Source organism: Mustela lutreola, chromosome 5, assembly GCF_030435805.1.
Source record: "Mustela lutreola isolate mMusLut2 chromosome 5, mMusLut2.pri, whole genome shotgun sequence".
Taxonomy (NCBI): Eukaryota; Metazoa; Chordata; class Mammalia; order Carnivora; family Mustelidae; genus Mustela; species Mustela lutreola.
The window spans coordinates 162,061,674-162,078,957 of record NC_081294.1 but is presented as its reverse complement, the minus strand read 5'-3'; the positions used below and the strand labels follow the sequence as shown (position 1 = coordinate 162,078,957).

Below are 17,284 nucleotides of genomic sequence, written 5' to 3'. Positions count from 1 at the left end.
AGTCTTTGCCAGCTGTTATGGAAACACACAAGCAAGTATTGGATAAGACAGCCAGTGAAGATTCACCCAGCACTCTCCAATTTCCATGTGTGGATCTATAAAGTTAGCAGAGTCATCTGCTCTTTCATACTTTCCTAGCATACACTTATTGATACCTATTGTATGTAAAGCAGTGTGTCTGATTCTCCTGGAGGGGAGAGGATGAATTAACTCAGAAGCTACCCTGTTTGGTGAGTAATTACAAATAATTAGAAAGAAGAGAGGAAGTAAAAGTTCTCTAAAAGATTTGTTAAAAAGCTGAGTGTGTTGCAAATTATTCCCAGTTGATCAAAGAACCCCCTATAGAAGAGTTTATGTTCAGGGATACTGCTGTACCTGAGGGAGGTTTTGTTTGGTTTGGTTTGTTTTTTGGGGGTTTTGTTATTGTTGTTGTTTTCCAAAACACTGGTGACAATTTTACATGTGGCAGATTAAGCAAAATATATTTCCAGAAGAGAAAGTAGTACTTGCACAGACACAAGTAATCAAATTCATGGATGATATTCAGGGAGTTCACAAATATGAATGTCACACAATTCCTTAACAACACATAATTTTATTGAAATTAAATCCAATAAGGTTTGACACTCACTATCAGAAAGAGTCTAGATTATAAACTGTACTCTGCCTCTGTAAAAGGCACTTCTACACATGTATATCCTGATACTCAGTTTCTCTCTCTATGCTTTAGCTTTTCCTGGTGCGTGCTGTAAAGGAAGCTAAAACCTCTCAAGTCCCCTCACATCTCTACAGGACTGGTGGTATCAGCACAGGCCCTGAACATTTTCAGCTGTACATGTTTCCCACTTTACTGGTGTTCACCCTGTAGCTCTAGAGTTCACCGGGCTTGTCTCAGCCATGGGGATGGCAAATGCCAGTAGCCATTAAGAAATAACTTTGTACAACATGCAAGAAGGAAGCTGTGGAAATAAGAGTACAGAAACCTTCTGAGGTGTGTGTCTCTGTGTGGCTGATGTAAGCTCCTGTCTAGCCTGACTGTGAAGAATTTATGAACTCTACCCAGCTGGGACTGCACACAGGAATTACACAAGTTCCCAATTATTACTCTAGGCATAGAACCCCCAATAAAGCCCCTTGAAGACACAGAAGGGGGCAGAAAATGATGAGAAGCAGCCACCCAAGAACCAGATTGTGTGACCTCACTGTATGAACAGAGTACTCAAAGAGACATTCCCACGCACATTCTACTGGTGTTGGCTGGGAAGAATCACTTGCATGTCTGTATCCACATACCTGCCGTGGCTTTTTTCTAAGCTCAAGAGGTTCCAAGGAGTGGCAAAGAGAAGCTCAACACCAATTGCTTAGCAACATGCATCACTGAGAGCCTGACTTAGCAAAATTGCTGAGAAAATAGGTGACATTTCTCATTTTGCTATTCCTTCATTGCAAGGTGAACCAATGCTCAATTTCATGTCCAGTATCCAGAGGCTGTCCTCTATGTCATCCTACAGGTATTTCTCCCCTAAAAGGTATTTTAAGCATAAAGTACCATATTTTTTTATATGCTTTAGCTCACCTCTCTAGTCTAAACTATGAAATTGAAAGGAATGGAGCTGCTGAAAATGAAAACTGAAACAGGATAGAGCTAAACCTGTAGTCACATGACATTACAAGTCTACACCAGTTTTGATGGCTCTGGCCTGAAGGTCTGAAGCTGGGTTGATGCATTGGGCTTGATTCTCTGACTCTTCACCAATGCTCAGAGGAGAATTTCCTGAATGATATTCTGTGAGCGCTGAGTGGGACTTCATTCCAAGCAGTAGAGCTATTTTTTGTCTGCTTCAGATACACAGCACATCCTAAAAGCCATCATTTTTTCCACATTTACAATAGGTCAGATGTTACCCAGATCTTCTCCACTTACAGTTCTGAGCCATTGTCACAGCATCCCTGCAATTTGGGTAGGCCAACTATTAGGATTTCAGTATTAGGGAGGTCCATAATGCCAGTCCTACCCATTAACTCAAAGTTCCCACTACGCATCTCTCGCCTGTTCTTATCATTTTAAACTTGTTTAAAGGTGGTCATTTCCTCCTGCTTCTTCTGCTAACCTGCACATAGGCTTAATAACAAAGGCCTAACACTAAAGTCCATCATTATGGAGAAAAGTTTGTATCATTCTCAGCATTGCTGGGGAAATTTGCCATGATTGTTTGGTCACTGTGCCAAAACAGAATGACACTTAGGTGTTCTGTTCATTGGGAAATCAGAAAGAATGATATGATGTGTGTGCATCAAGTCAGGGGATGGCTTAAGATTGGCCCAGCTAGGAATGGGGAAGCAAGTAGAATACACTCTCTCCTTTCTACTTGTCATAGATCAACTTTGTTCAATTTTGGTGCATTCAATCATTTCTGAATTGATGCAGTAACTCTATTCCAAACTGGAGTTAATGTGCCAAGTGGCAATGAGAAAATGTATTTAATTTCTCCAACAGACACAAACATTAATAGAACTAACACACAAGACAATCATATATCCTCACACAAGGGACCAAATATACAGAAATGAAACTCATTGCTACCACAAAGCTCCTATCCACATCTTCACTCTTGTTTTTCCCAATTTTGTCAGCCCTCCTTACTTCAATTCCAAAGATCCATCAGGAGTTTTCTTGGGGAGAAGGCAACTAATTCTGCTCCCATTTAGTTTCTGGGTCTTCCAGAAGAAATTCCAACAAAAACTCTGATGAAGGATTGAGCACAGAAGTAAGGTCTACCCCATAAAAATGGTAATGAATCTTTAAGTGGCACAGCATGATGAATATCTAACAATGGTCTGAAGTTCTCTTGACCAGCCTGAGTTAGCGTTTCCTCTGTAGCTCAGGAGGGAAGTGGCAAGTGCCACATTTCAAATCAGCATGCTTTATGTCACACACATATATACAGGTACCCTAGGGCTAAGAAAACGATTGGTGACACCCAGGGAGAAAGGAAAGCATATATTCTAAGGGCTTTAAGAATTTACATAAGCAAAAATAATGAATACTGTTATGCTGAAAATAAATAAAAAATAAATTTTAAAAAATTTACCTAAGTGTCATTTTATTGGTACTCAAGGGGATGAAAAGGCAATGTAATATCCTGTCCCCTTGGGAATTTGGAATAGTCTGGGGCCTTGGGACAGATAAGAGTTTGTTTACGGAGCTAGGACATTAGGGACTGGTGTTCTCATCCAGAGGTTGACCCACTCCCTCATGTAGAAAGGCCCCAGGGAAGCATCATGGAAAGTTACCAAACAAGGGACTCAGGTTTCCATGAAAAGAGAATGGGTTTCTGGGTTTCATGTAAAAATAAAAGCAGATCAATTTCTTCATTTGGTCCTGGATTCACAAAATTAAAACCATGAAACTCTAGGGAGACAAGGAACCCCAAATAGTTGAATCTGTACCCTCCATCATGGGAAAGAATGGAATAAGGGAAAACATGTAGGAAAGTCTGAGGTCAGTCATTGCCATATTGAGATGCCAAAGGAAACTTCACTTTTCCTTCTTCAACACCCAGTGTATACTAAAGCTTCTACATGCATGGTGCCATATAGTGAGGCTGTTGTTTAGCCAGTCCAGTCTAGCAAGTGATGCAACAATGTCTACCCCTCTCCTGGCCATAGTCTACAATGTCTACCCCTCTCCTGGCCATAGTCACTGTGCTTAATGTCTTTCCAGGGATAAATTGCCTTTTCTTGCCTCCTGCAGACCTCCCAAACATTCTAGAAGAATCCACAACTCTTAGCATATGTTAGTATCTTTTATCTACTTAGAAATAGATTGAGATTCATTAAAAATAACTTAAATTTGGACACCAACAATTTTGATATAGTATTATAATTGTTAATGCATCTTCTTAATATTATGAAGTCTGCATCTTGGTGTTTGGATACATGCATTTGTGACTGCTTCCATTTGTGTCAGTTTGGGTATATGTGTGAGATCTTGGCAATTAAGTACTTAGGATTCCATTAAAGAATATAAAATTCTTAAAAGCACAACCCTATACATATTTAGAACTTACAGGAATTTTAGAAATTATCTGATCCTTGAGCAGTAATAACAATACTGAGACAAAGAAAAAATCAGACAGCTGACTGATATGTGGCCCCTACGTTTGACCCTGACTCTCCTTGTAGGAAAACACAGAACATGTGCAAATGGTTATAATCTGCAGGCCAGCAATTCCTGAAATGTAGTCCTAGGATCAACATCATCTGCTAACCTGATAATTTGTTAGAATTCTAAATTATTTTTCTTTTCCCCCTATTACCTGGATCTTCGTTTCTTCCAGCTTTATTGAGATACAACTGAGATATAGCATTGACTAAGTTTAAGGTGCACATCATGATGATTTAACATACATTGTGAAATGATGAACACAATGGGGTTGACTAGTCCCTCCATCATCCCATATAATTAACTTTTTGTACATATGTGTGGTAAGAACATTTAGCATCTTTAAAGTATAATACAGTTTTGTAAACTATAGTCATTGTGGTTTATATTAAAGCCCAGAACTTACTCATCTTTTAACTGAAAGTTTGGACCCTTTGGCCAATATCCTTTTCCCCCACCTCACCCCCAGCCCCTTGCTTTTTCTCTGTCTCTATGAGTATGGCTTTTGTTGTTGTTGCTTTTTAGATTCCACATATAAATGAGAGCATACATTGTTTGTCTTTCCTTGCCTAATTTATTTCATGTTCTCAAGGGTCCATCCATGTTGTCACATTGGCAGGATTTCCTTCTTTCTAATGGCTGTGTAATAATGGAATATTGTGTATACATTACATAATGGAATATTATTGAATAGAATATATATTGTGTTCCATATATATATGCCATTCATCTGCTGATGGACACTTAGGTTGTTTTCATGTATTGTATATTTTGAATAAAGCTAAAATAACCATGACCATGCAGATTTCTCTTCAAGTTAGTAATTTAATTTCCTTCAGATATACACACAAATATGGGATTAATGGACAACATGGTAATTCTATTCTTTTTAATTTTTTTAAAACTGTACACTATTTTCCATAGCAACTGAACCAGTTGGCATTCCTACAACAGAGTATGAGGGAGGGTTCCCTTTTCTCCACGTCCTTGCCAATACTTTTTATCTCTTATCTCTGTGATTTTGGCCATTTTTACAGGTGTGAGATGGTATCTCATTTTGTTTTTGATTTGCATTTCCCTGATAATCAGTGATGTTGAACACCTTTTAATGTACCTGTTGGTCATCTGAATGTCTTCTTTGGAAAAATGTCTATTCAGGCCCTCTGTGCATATTTTAAACAGGTTATTTGGCTTTTTGTTTATTTTTTGGTTTTTGTTTTTGGGTTGGGGGGAGTGTTTTTAGGGGGTTTGTTGTTGTTTAGTTGTATGAAATCCTTATACATTTTGGATATTAACCCCTTATCAAATATATGGTTTGCAAATATTTTTTCCCCATTCTATAGATTCCCTTTTCATTTTGTCAATTGTTTCATTTGCTGTGAAGAGGCTTTTTAGTTTCAGGTAGTCCCACTTGTTGATTTTGCCTTTGTTACTTATGCTTTCTTTCTTTTTTTTTTTTTTTTAAGATTTTATTTGTTTATTTGTGAGAAAGACAGAGACAGAGCACAAGCAGAAGGAGGGGCAGAGGGAGAGAGAGAAGCAGACTCCTCACTGAGCAGGGAGCCTGGTGTTGGACTCCATCCCAGGACCCTGAGATCATGCTCTGAGCTGAAGACAGGTACTTAACAAACTGAATTACCCAGGAACCCCAGTCCTTTCAAGTGACATATTCAAAAATTTTATTGTCAAGAACAATATCAAAGAGCATTTTTCCTATGTTTTCTCATAGAAGTTTTAAAACGTCAAGTCTTACATTTTATGTCTTTAATCCATGTTAAGCTGTTTCTTTCTTTCTTTTTTTTAAGATTTTATCTATTTATTTGACAGACAGAGATCACTAGTAGTCAGAGAGGCAGGCAGAGAGAGAGGAAGAAGCAGGATCCCGATGCAGGGCTCGATCCCAGGACCCCAAGATAATGACCTGAGCCAAAGGCAGAGGCTTTAACCCACTGAGCCACCCAGGTGCCCCTCAAGCTGTTTTTTCTAAATGGTGTAAGTTAGGGATCAAAACTCATTGTTTTGTATATGATTACCCACTTTTCCCAACACCATTATTGAAGAAATTATTTTGAGCCCCTACTGAATATTCTTTACTCTTTTTTCAACCATCAGTTAAATGTATATGCAAACATTTATTTCTGGGCTCTTGTTTATATTCAACTGCCTTTGTTTCTATTTTTATGAAAGTGCCAGACCATTTTTATTAATATAGTCTACAGTCAGCAACTGTGATGGCTCCACCTTTGTTCCTATTTCTTAAGATTGTTTTGGCTAATCAAAAGAAATGAAATCTTTCCATTTGCGACAACGTGGATGGAACTAGAGCATATCATGCTTAGCGAAATAAGTCAAGCAGAGAAAGACAACTATCATATGATCTCCCTGATATGAGGAAGTGGTGATGCAACATGGGGGCTTAAGTGGGTAGAAGAAGAATCAATGAAACAAGATGGGATTGGGAGGGAGACAAACCATAAGTGACTCTTAATCTCACAAAACAAACTGAGGGTTGCTGGGGGGGGGTGGGAGAAGGGGGGTGGGGTTATGGACATTGGGGAGGGTATGTGCTTTGGTGAGTGCTGTGAAGTGTGTAACCTGGCGATTCACAGACCTGTACCCCTGGGGATAAAAATATATGTTTATAAAAAATAAAAAAAAAAGATTGTTTTGGCTATTCACGGTCTTTTGTGCTCCCATTTAAATTTTAGGATTGCTTGTTCTCTTCATATAAAATCCCATTGGAATTCCAATTGATTGGGATTGCATTAAATCTATGGATGGTTTTGGATAGTATGAACATTTGAACAGTATTAATTGTTCTAATCCATGAACCATGAAAGATACCATGGAGTATCTTTTCATTTATATGTAACTTTTCAATTTCTTTTATTAAAGTCTTATAGTTTTGGTATACAGATCTTTCACTTTCTTGGTTAAATTTATTCTTCTGTATTTTATTATTGTTAGTGCTATTGTAAATGGGGTTGTTTTATTTATTTTTGAAGTATTTTATTGTTGGTATGTAGAACTGCAACTGACTTCTATAGGTTGATTTTGTATCCTGCAACTTGACTGATAAAATTCCAAATTTGTGAGCTGCATTTTAGAGTTGCTGAAACAGAAATTCTGAGTGGGGCTCAACAATCTGTGTTTTCATAGACCCTCCAGGTGATGTCCATACATGGCTAGTCTGAGAACCATTGCTCTATGCCTATATATCTTTATCCTTAAAGTCCCCTTTAAATGAGTTTATGTTTGAGTAATAATCTAAAGATATTATACCATAAAGAAAGATTTTACTTGGATCAATTAATCAGATTGTCTTGGGAAATTTTATTATCCATGTGAGATTTCTGTGTGGTTTGAAGTACAGAGTGTATTTTTATCAACTCTAAGTTCAAAGTTTCCTATCAATGTCTCAGGGAAGATTTTGATGATATCAATTAATACAATGAACTATAAATGCTTCTACTGACTTCCTTTTCTTGAGATGCTTCTGAAAAGAGGAAGATTTTGAAGGAACTCACAAAGAGAATAATCAACATTACCTCATGCCTCTACCTGGAAAACTTGGTTAGTTGAGAGGGAAGGTAATCAGGAAAAGGTCACAGAAGATCGCTCACTCAGAATAGAATATCTTTAAGTGAAAAATATGTGAAACAGCGAAATTAGCCAACAATTTTTATTTGCTTTGCAATAAAAGCTTCAGGAAAGACCAGATGGGGTTTCAATTCCAACTTTCCTTTTCAATAGCTTCATAATTTTGACAAGCTGTCTCACTTCCTCAAGCTTCTTTATTTAACAGTAAAATGGAAAAATTAATAAAATACAATTCAAGTGATTGCTGTGATGATGAAATGAATGATGATAATAATTCCATGTAAAATGTTTCTCATAGGGACACTTGGGTTATTCAGTCAATTAGCATCCAACTCTTGGTTTCAGCTCAGGTCGTGATCTCAGGGTTGTGAGATCCAGCCCCATGCTGGATTCCACAGTCAATGGGGAGGCTGCTTAAGGTTCTTTCTCTCCTTCTTCCTCCATCTCTCCCTCTGATATCTCAAATATATAAATAAATCTTAAAGAAAAGTGAAATAATAAAATATTTCTCCCAATGCTCACATATAGGGACAAACCCATAGACATCAGTTGTAAATCACTACTAAACTATTTTGTGCTCTAGTCTTCACATTTCTTCAGAAACAAAAAGGTAGTAAAAGTGGACGGGGCTACACATTCTGTCATATGGTGTTCACTGAGGAGGCCCCAAGTTCAAAGCTGGACTTGGAAAATGACATCCAATATGGTGTCTAGAAATTAGAATGGAGTATGATTTTCTTTGATGACTCATCAGTAGTTCATAAACATTGACTTTGTAGTTATTGGCAATCATACTCTTTTGCATCTTATTTGTCTCTGTAATACCATTCTGACTCAATTCACCCCCCAAATTACATCTGCCTCTCACCTCTCTATTTTATGTTTCATTCAATGTTCCTAGGTTCTCTTGGGAGAGTGGATAAGGAAATAGAGGTGGCATGTATTTGAAAGCCTGTATTTATAGTTTTCATTAGAATGTATCATATATAGAGAAATATGCTTATATTAGAAAGTAGATGGGGTGCCTGGGTAGCTCAGTGGGTTAAAGCCTCTGCCTACAGCTCAGATCATGATCCCAGGGTCCTGGGATTGAGCCCTGCATCAGGCTTTCTGCTCAGCAGGGAGCCTGTTTCCTCCTCTCTCTCTCTCTGCCTGCCTCTCTGCCTACATATGATGTCTGACAAATCAATCAATCAATCAATCAATCTTAAAAGAATATATAAAGAAAGTAGACACACCTATGTAACCATCCAAAGGAAGGAAGGAAGAAAAAGAAATTTCCAGCACCCCAAAGCCCCCATGAACTGTTCCCTTCCACCTCTTCAAAGATAAAGCTTATCTGCTCTGACTCTATAGACTAGTTTTTTTTTATTTAATATGTGTAATCATACATTAAATATATATTTTATTTCTATATTAGTTTGCTCAATTTTGCTTTTATCCATTTTCATTGCATACAGTGTCCATTTTATGAATACATCACACTTCATTTGTTCACTTATGGATAGTTATCAGATTGCTTTCTGTCTGAGACTGTTATGGGTTTAGATATGAAGGCTATGGGTGTTATTGTACATCTTTTGGTATAGATGTGCACTTACACTTGATAAATATACACCTAAGAGAAAACTATGATCTTAGAAAATGTGTATGTTTGAATTTAATGAGAAAAATGTCCAAAAGTTTTTCAGAAATATTTTCCAAAATATCAATCATATTCCCATCAGTGGTGAGTGGAGTTACTGTGCTCAATGTCTCCCCTAGTGTGTAATTTATCAAGGCTTAAATTTTAGATCTCAGACATGTTAGTGATACCTCACTGTATTTTAAGGTGCATATTACTGATTACTAATGAGTAGGACACCTCGTATACTCACTATTTGTACATCCTCTTTTACCAAGTGTCCCTTTAAGTACACTCGTACTGGTCCAGTCTTCTGTTGAATTGTTACTTTTCTGTTTCCTTATCCATTTGTAGAATATTGTTTTAGAGAGAGAGTGTGGGAGTCAGAGGGAAAGGAATAGAGAGTCTCAAGCAGAGTCCATGCTAAAGCATGGAGCCTGATGCAGGGGCTCAGTCCTATGACCCTGAGATCGTGACCTGAGCCAAAATGAAGAATCAGATTGAGCCACCCACTCAACCCATTTGTAGAAGTTTTTAATGTGTTCTGCCTATTGGCTCTTTGCCAGTTATGTGTAATACAAATATTTTTATCTAATTTGTGGCATTCCTCTTCACTCTTTCAGTGTTGTCTTTGGATGTAGTCCTTAAACTAGAAAGATAAAACACCAAAACAATTTTGAAAAAAAATGAAAAATAAAAAGGGAAGAATCATTCTACATCATATCAAGATTTATTAAATGTATAGTAACCAAATGTAGGAATTATTAGAGAAGGGATAAACACAGAGATCAATAGGACACATTAGAAAACCTAGAAATAAGCTGACATAAAACATGCCTGACTGATTTTTCACAAAAATGCAAAAACAGATCAATGGAGAAAAATTAGCCTTTTCCACAATAGTTGCTGTAAGAACTGGACATCAATTGCCAAAAAAAAAAAAAAAAAAAAAAAAAAAAAGAAAGAAAGAAAGAAAGAAATCCATTTAAGTCACACAAAGCTTATGCAAAAGTAATGGGTCAAAAACTCAAAATAAAAATAGATCACATATTATACAGAAAGTTCCTACACTTGATATCAAAAGTACAGTCTATAAAAATCTTAACAAATTGTGCTTTATCCACATTAAAACTTTCATTCAGTAAAAGATCCCATTAAGAGAATGAAAGTACAAGCCAGTCATTGGGGAGAATATTTGCAATATATTAGGTATCTTGTATCCAGTATACATAAATAACTCTTACATAATAGCACTAAAAACAACTAATTAATCCAAATGAGCAAGGCAAAGCCAAGTGGTATCCCAGGACTGCTGCATAGGAGAACCAAACGCGGTCCTTCCACAAATATCAACAATCAGCTAACCACAAATACAACTCCAAGAGAGCTGAGTAGTCCACTTAAGAAGTTTAGGGTTTTTTGGGGGCGCCCGGGTGGCTCAGTGGGTTAAAGCCTCTGCCTTTGGCTCAGGTCATGATCCCAGGGTCCTGGGATCCAGCCCCATATCGGGCTCTCTGCTCAGCAGAGAGTCTGCTTCCTCCTCTCTCTCCCTTTCTGATTCTCTGACTACTTGTGATCTCTGTCTGTCAAATAAATAAATAAAATATTAAAAAAATAGGATCTTTAAAAATATATTTTATTTATTTATTTGAAAGACAGAGATCACAAGTAGGCAGAGAGGCAGAAAGGGAGAGGGGGAAGCAGGCTCCCTACTGAGCAGAGAGCCTGACACAGGGCTCTATCCCAGGACCCTGAGATCATGACTAAGCTTAAGGCAGAGGCTTAACCCACCGAGCCACCCAGGTGCTCCTTGCTTAAGAAATTTGAGCAACACAGGGGAACAAAAATATTTTAAAATAACTGAAAACCCCCAAATTCCCACCTCCTACTGTAATCACATTGGGCATTAGCCTTCAACATTAGATTTTTTTTTTTCTTTTGGAGGGAAGAAACACAAAACAAACAGACCATAACATTGTTTTCATTTTCATTTGTCTGAAGGTATTTTTTTAATTCTCTTTTGATTTCCCTTTATCTGATATGTCATTTGTAAATATCTTCTTCTATTCTACAGGTTGCCTTTTAGTTTTGTTGACTGTTTCCTTTGCTGTGCAGAAGCTTTTTATCTTGATGAAGTCCCAATAGTTCATTTCTGCTTCATTTCCCTTGCCTCCAGTGACATGTCCAGTAAGAAGTTATTGGTGGAGAACAGAGGTTGCTGTCTGTGCTCACCTCCAGGATTTTGATGGTTTCCTATCTCACATTTAGGAATTTCATCCATTTTGAGTTTATTTTCCAGTTTAGCCAGTGTGTTCCTCCACAATTCATATGTTGAATTCCTGTCCCCACAACATGATGATATTAGGAGGTGTAGATGTTGGGAGATGTTAGCTCATGATAGTGGAATCTCCACAAACAGGAGACCTCATAGAGCTCCCCAGTCCTTTCTGCCATGTGAGGACACAATGAGAAGTCTGCAGCCAGATGAGTGCCCTCAATCAACCCATGCTGGCACGCTGACCTCAGACTTCCAACAGTCAGACGTGTGAGAAGTAAATGTGTGTCTTATAAGTTACCCCATCTCTGGTATTTTGTTATAGCAGCCCAGTTGTCTGACTGATACAGACAACATGCCAAAACTTACCAGATGAACAAAGGCAGTTGTAAGAGGAAAGTTCATTGCAATTATATATAAAAAATAAATAAATGTATTTAAAAAAATACATATATATATATATATATATATACATACATACAAATATATATATATGTATTTTTTTAAAAAGATCTCGAATAAACAAAAACTTCATAGTTAAAACTTCATGGTTAATGATACTAGAAAAAGAAGAACTAAACCCAGAGTTACTAGAAAGAAAGGAAATAATAAATATTATAGAAGGAATATATCAAATAGAAAATAAAAATAATATATTAACAAAGGAAAAAAAACAAAAGGTGCAAATAAATAAAATCAGAAATGAAAGAGGATACGTTATTATGAAAGGTTCAGAATTTTTTAAAAAGATTATAACACATTATTATGAACAACTATAAACCCCAAAAATCAATGGCCTAGAAGAAAATAATAAATTATTAGAAGGACACACTCCACTAAGACTGAATCAAGAAGAAATGGAAAGCTTGAATAGATCAGTAATGAAGGCAATAGATTCAGTAATCAAAAACCTTCCAAAAAGAAAATCCAAGGACCAGATGAGTTCCCAGATGAATACTTGCAAACATTCAAAGGTTTATTTGCACCAAGTTTTCTTAAAATTTTCCCCAAAACAAAATAGGGAGCACTTCTAAACTAATATTTTTTAATTAATTTTTTAATTTATTTTCAGCATAACAGTATTCTAAACTAATTTTTATGAGGCCAGCATTGCCCTCATACCAAAAGAAGACATACAAATGGCAAACAGGCACACAAAAAGATATTAAACATCACTAATCATCAAAATACATATAAAAAGCACAATGAAATATTACCTCACAACTATTTGGATGGATACTATAGAGATTATAAGGGATAACATGCATTAACTAGGCTGTGGAGAAAAGACAATCCTTGCACAGTTGGTGGGTTGCTAAATTGGTACAGTCATTATGGAAAACACTAAAAAGTTTAGAAACAGCTTCTGAACTATAGAGGACAAACTCAAAGTCACAAAGAGGGGAGGTTGGTGGAGGGATGGGTTAAATTGGTGATGAGGATTAAGGAGTGCACCGGTTGTGATGAGAATTCAGTGTTGTATGAAAGTATTCAATCACTAAATTCTACACCTGAAACTAATATTACACTGAACATTAACTAACTAGAAATTTAAATAAAAACTTAGAAAAATAGAAAACAATATGAAGCTTCCTCAAAAAACTAAAAATATACTATCATATGATTCATCAAGTTAACTGAATTGAGTACATATCTAAAGAAAATAAGATCATTACCTGGAAGAAATATCTTCAATCTTATGATCATTGTAGGATTACTCATGGTAACTAAGGTATAGAAGCCACCCAGTGAAAAAATTAAGAAAGGAAATGTGATTAATGTACACAGTGGAACTAAGTATTTACCCCCAAAATACAGATGCATTGAAAAGAAGGGCAACCTGGACCCCAGTGTTCATAGCAACAATGGCCACCGTCTCCAAACTGTGAAAAGAGACAAGACGCCCTTCAACAGATGAATGAATAAAAATATGGTCCAAATATACAATGGAATATTATGCCTCCATCAGAAAGGATGAATACTCAAATTTTGTATCAACGTGGATGGGACTGGAAGAGATTATGCTACGTGAAATGAGTCGAGCAGAGAGTTGATTATCACATGGTTTCACTTACTGGTGGAGCATAAGGAATGACACAGAGGACATTGGGTGAAGGAGAGGATAAGTGAGTTGTGGGAAATCAGAGGGGAAGAGGAACCATGAGAGACTGTGGACTCTGAGAAACAAACTGAGGGTTTGGGGGGTGGGGATTGGGGATTAGGAGGGCCTGGTGGTGGGTATTAAGGAGGGCCTGTATTGCATGGAGCACTGGGTATGATGCATAAACAATGAATCTTGGAATACTGAAAAAATTACATTAAATTCAAAAAAATTAAATTAAAAAAAACATACACAGTGGAATATTATATGGCCTTAAAATAAAGGGAAATCCTGCCAATTGTAACAACATGGATGTTACAACATAGAACATGTCATGCTAAGTGAAATAATCCAGACACAGTAAAACATATATTGCATTATCTCACTTATATGTGGAATCTAAAATAATACAATATATAGAAGCAGAGGATAAAATGATATTTGACAGGGGGGAGGAAGAAATAGTGAAATGTTGGTCAAAAGGTACAGTTTTAATTACAAGATGAATAAGTTCTGGAGATCAAATATTCAGCATGATGACTACAATTAATATTGTCTTGTAGGATCATGTTGGTATAAGATGTTCCTTGTTTTGTCCACCATTAACATCAAAAGTTGGGTATTTATGAACAAAAATGCCTGTGTGGAAGTTGTGGGATCTAGCCTCATAGGCCAGGGACCCAGGAGGAGTCTCATCCCTTGTGCATCAGGTAAAAGGGAGACAGATCTGGGAGTAGACTGTGTAACTGCAAACCTACCCAACATTTTCAGCCACGTCACCTGTGATACACTGAATTGGACAGATAACCATGGATGAGTGCGAATTTATAGAATTTCAGGTTTCTAGAGAAGTTCCAATACTCCAAGAGAGCAAAAGCCATGAGAACTTGAATTTAGAGTTGGTAAGAGGAACTTTGCAAGTATTACTCCACAAACCCAACCTTGGTTGTATAGTGTGAAAAAAGAAGAGACCAGGAACCCTTCCACAGTGGGGAAGGGATAACAATGAGCAAGTACCCACTTGAACAGCTATGTGGAACAATGCTGAAGAAAGGCATCTGTCCCCCACAGTAACCAGTGTGTAAAAATGAGGGCTGGGAATAGACAGATCAGGAACCAGGCAGATAAGAGTATCAGAACATTAAGAGGGCATTAAACTGATGTGGGTCCTGCTGGCTGCATTCTAGGCTTCAGCAGGAAGCCTATCCATAAGCTGATAGAAAAACCTCACCCAAGGATTCTTCCCAATTTTTCGAAAACACCCCTAATGTCCTGAGCACCAGACCCACACCTCTGCCCACTCTGCAACCAGCTTCTGAGAATGACAATAAGAGTAAGGTTGGCTAGACAGAAGTTCATGCAGGAAACAAGCCAGGGTTGTGAGCAAGGGACAAGCCACAATATTGACCTATAGCACCACCTTTGGGAAAACCAAAAAGAACGTTCCAGCAGCCATCCTGCTGAGATAGAAGATTGAGAAAAGACATAAAAGCTTAAGAATCATGCCACAAAAGGAAATAGGAAGTATGGAGCAGATGACTCTGCACAAAGTTACAGAAAATCCCAAATATCAGTAGGACCAACAAAATATTTCTCACATGAAGACAGCTAATAAAAATTGGAGGAGATGACTGCTAAGTCAAGTATACAAGGAACAATACAAATCTCCAAAGAACTTCTCTGAGAAAACACCAAATGGCATATGACGCTGGTGTTGCCAGACTGCGCAGAGTCAGAGGGCCCTGGAATGTGAGGCCATGGAGGCTTTCAAGGAGGCTTTTGCAGTGGCATCCAGGGTCAGGGGCCAAGACAGCAGAGTTTGTGGAAACAAGGCCAAGAATGAGGAGTGGATCCCCCTCACCAAGGTCACCTGGTCAAGGACATGAAGAACAAGTCCTGGAGGAGATATATTTTATCTCCCTGCCCATCAAGGAATCTGAGATCATTGACTTCTCTCTGGGAGCATCCCTCAAAGATGAGGTTTTGAAGATTCTGCTGGTGCAAAAGCAGACCCATGGTGGCCAGTGGACCAGGTTCAAGGCATTTGTTGCCATCAAAGATGACAATGGACACATCAGTCTGGGTGTCAAGTCTCCAAGGAGTTAGCCACTGCCATCCGTGGGGCCATCTCCTGGCCAAGGTTTCCATTGTCCTGTGTGGCTGAGCTACTGGGGGAACAAGATCTGCAAGCCCCACAGTGTTGTGTACAAGGTAACTGGCTGTTGTGGGTCTGTGTTACTGTATCTCATCCCTGCTCCCAGAGGCAATGGCATTGTCTCAGCCCCTATGCCCAAGAAGCTAATGATGATGGCTGAAATTTATGACTGCTACACCTGGCCAGAGGCTGAACTGGCACTCTGGGCAACTTTGCCAATTCTACTTTGGATACGATCTTCAAGACCTGCAGTTATCCCACTCTTGACTTCTGCAAGGATAGTGTTTACCAAGTATCTCTATCAGGATATCATTGACCATCTTCTGAAGACCTACAGCAGAATATCTCTACAGAGAACCTAAGCTTCAGCTGTGGCCACCACGTCATTTTACACAAGAAAAATAAAGTGATCTAAAGCTTGTTAAAAACAAAACAAAACAAAACAAAAGCCAACAATGAATCTTGGAATACTACAACAAAAACTAATGACCTGTGGTTTCACGTATTAATGGAGCATAAGAAATAACACAAAGGATATGGGGATATGGAGAGGGAAAGGGAGTTGAGGTAAATTGGAGGGGGAGATGAACCATGAGAGACTATAGACTCTCAAAAACAATCTGAGGGTTTTGAAGGGGCAGGGGGCGGGAAGTTGGGTGAGCATGGTGGTGGGTATTATGGAAGGTATGTATTATATGGAGCACTGGGTGTGGTGCATAAACAATGAATTCTGGTACATTGAAAATAAATTAAAAAAATTAAAAATTAAAAAAAAACTAATGACCTACTGTATGGTGACTAACATAATATAATAAAAAATTTTAAAAAAATATACAAATAAAAACAAAACCAAAAACCATATGTAATTTAAGGGAAAAGAAACACTCCAAAAACATGAAGAATCAAGAAAATATAACATCACCAAAAATTGATAATAATAATGCAATAATCAAACACAAAAATAAAGTCCCGCTGGGGAACCTGACTGGCTCAGTTAGTAGAGCATGTAACTCTTGATCTCGGGGCATGAGTTCAAGCTCTGCATTGGGCAGAAAAATAAATAAATTATGTAAATGTATAAACTATGTATATAGTTTATATCTAAATAATAAAGAATTCAAAATTGTTGTATAGTTGTTCAGAGGAAACTGTGAGCTACAAGAGAACACTAACATATAAGTCAACAAAATCAGCAAAACAATACACAAGCTAAAAGAGAAACATAATGAAGAGAAAGAAATAATTAAAACAAACAAACAAACAAACAGAAATCCTGGAACTAAAGAATTCAGTGAATAAAATGAAGAATGGAATAGAAAGCATCAACAACAGACAACATCAGGTAGAAGACAGAATCAGTGAGT

The 17,284-nt window shown here is 37.5% G+C and overlaps 1 pseudogene; it reads left to right on the top strand.

Annotated features, from left to right (window-relative positions):
* Window positions 1-15,467: 15,467 nt before the first annotated feature.
* Window positions 15,468-16,330, top strand: LOC131831246 (small ribosomal subunit protein uS5-like; annotated as a pseudogene).
* Window positions 16,331-17,284: the final 954 nt, after the last annotated feature.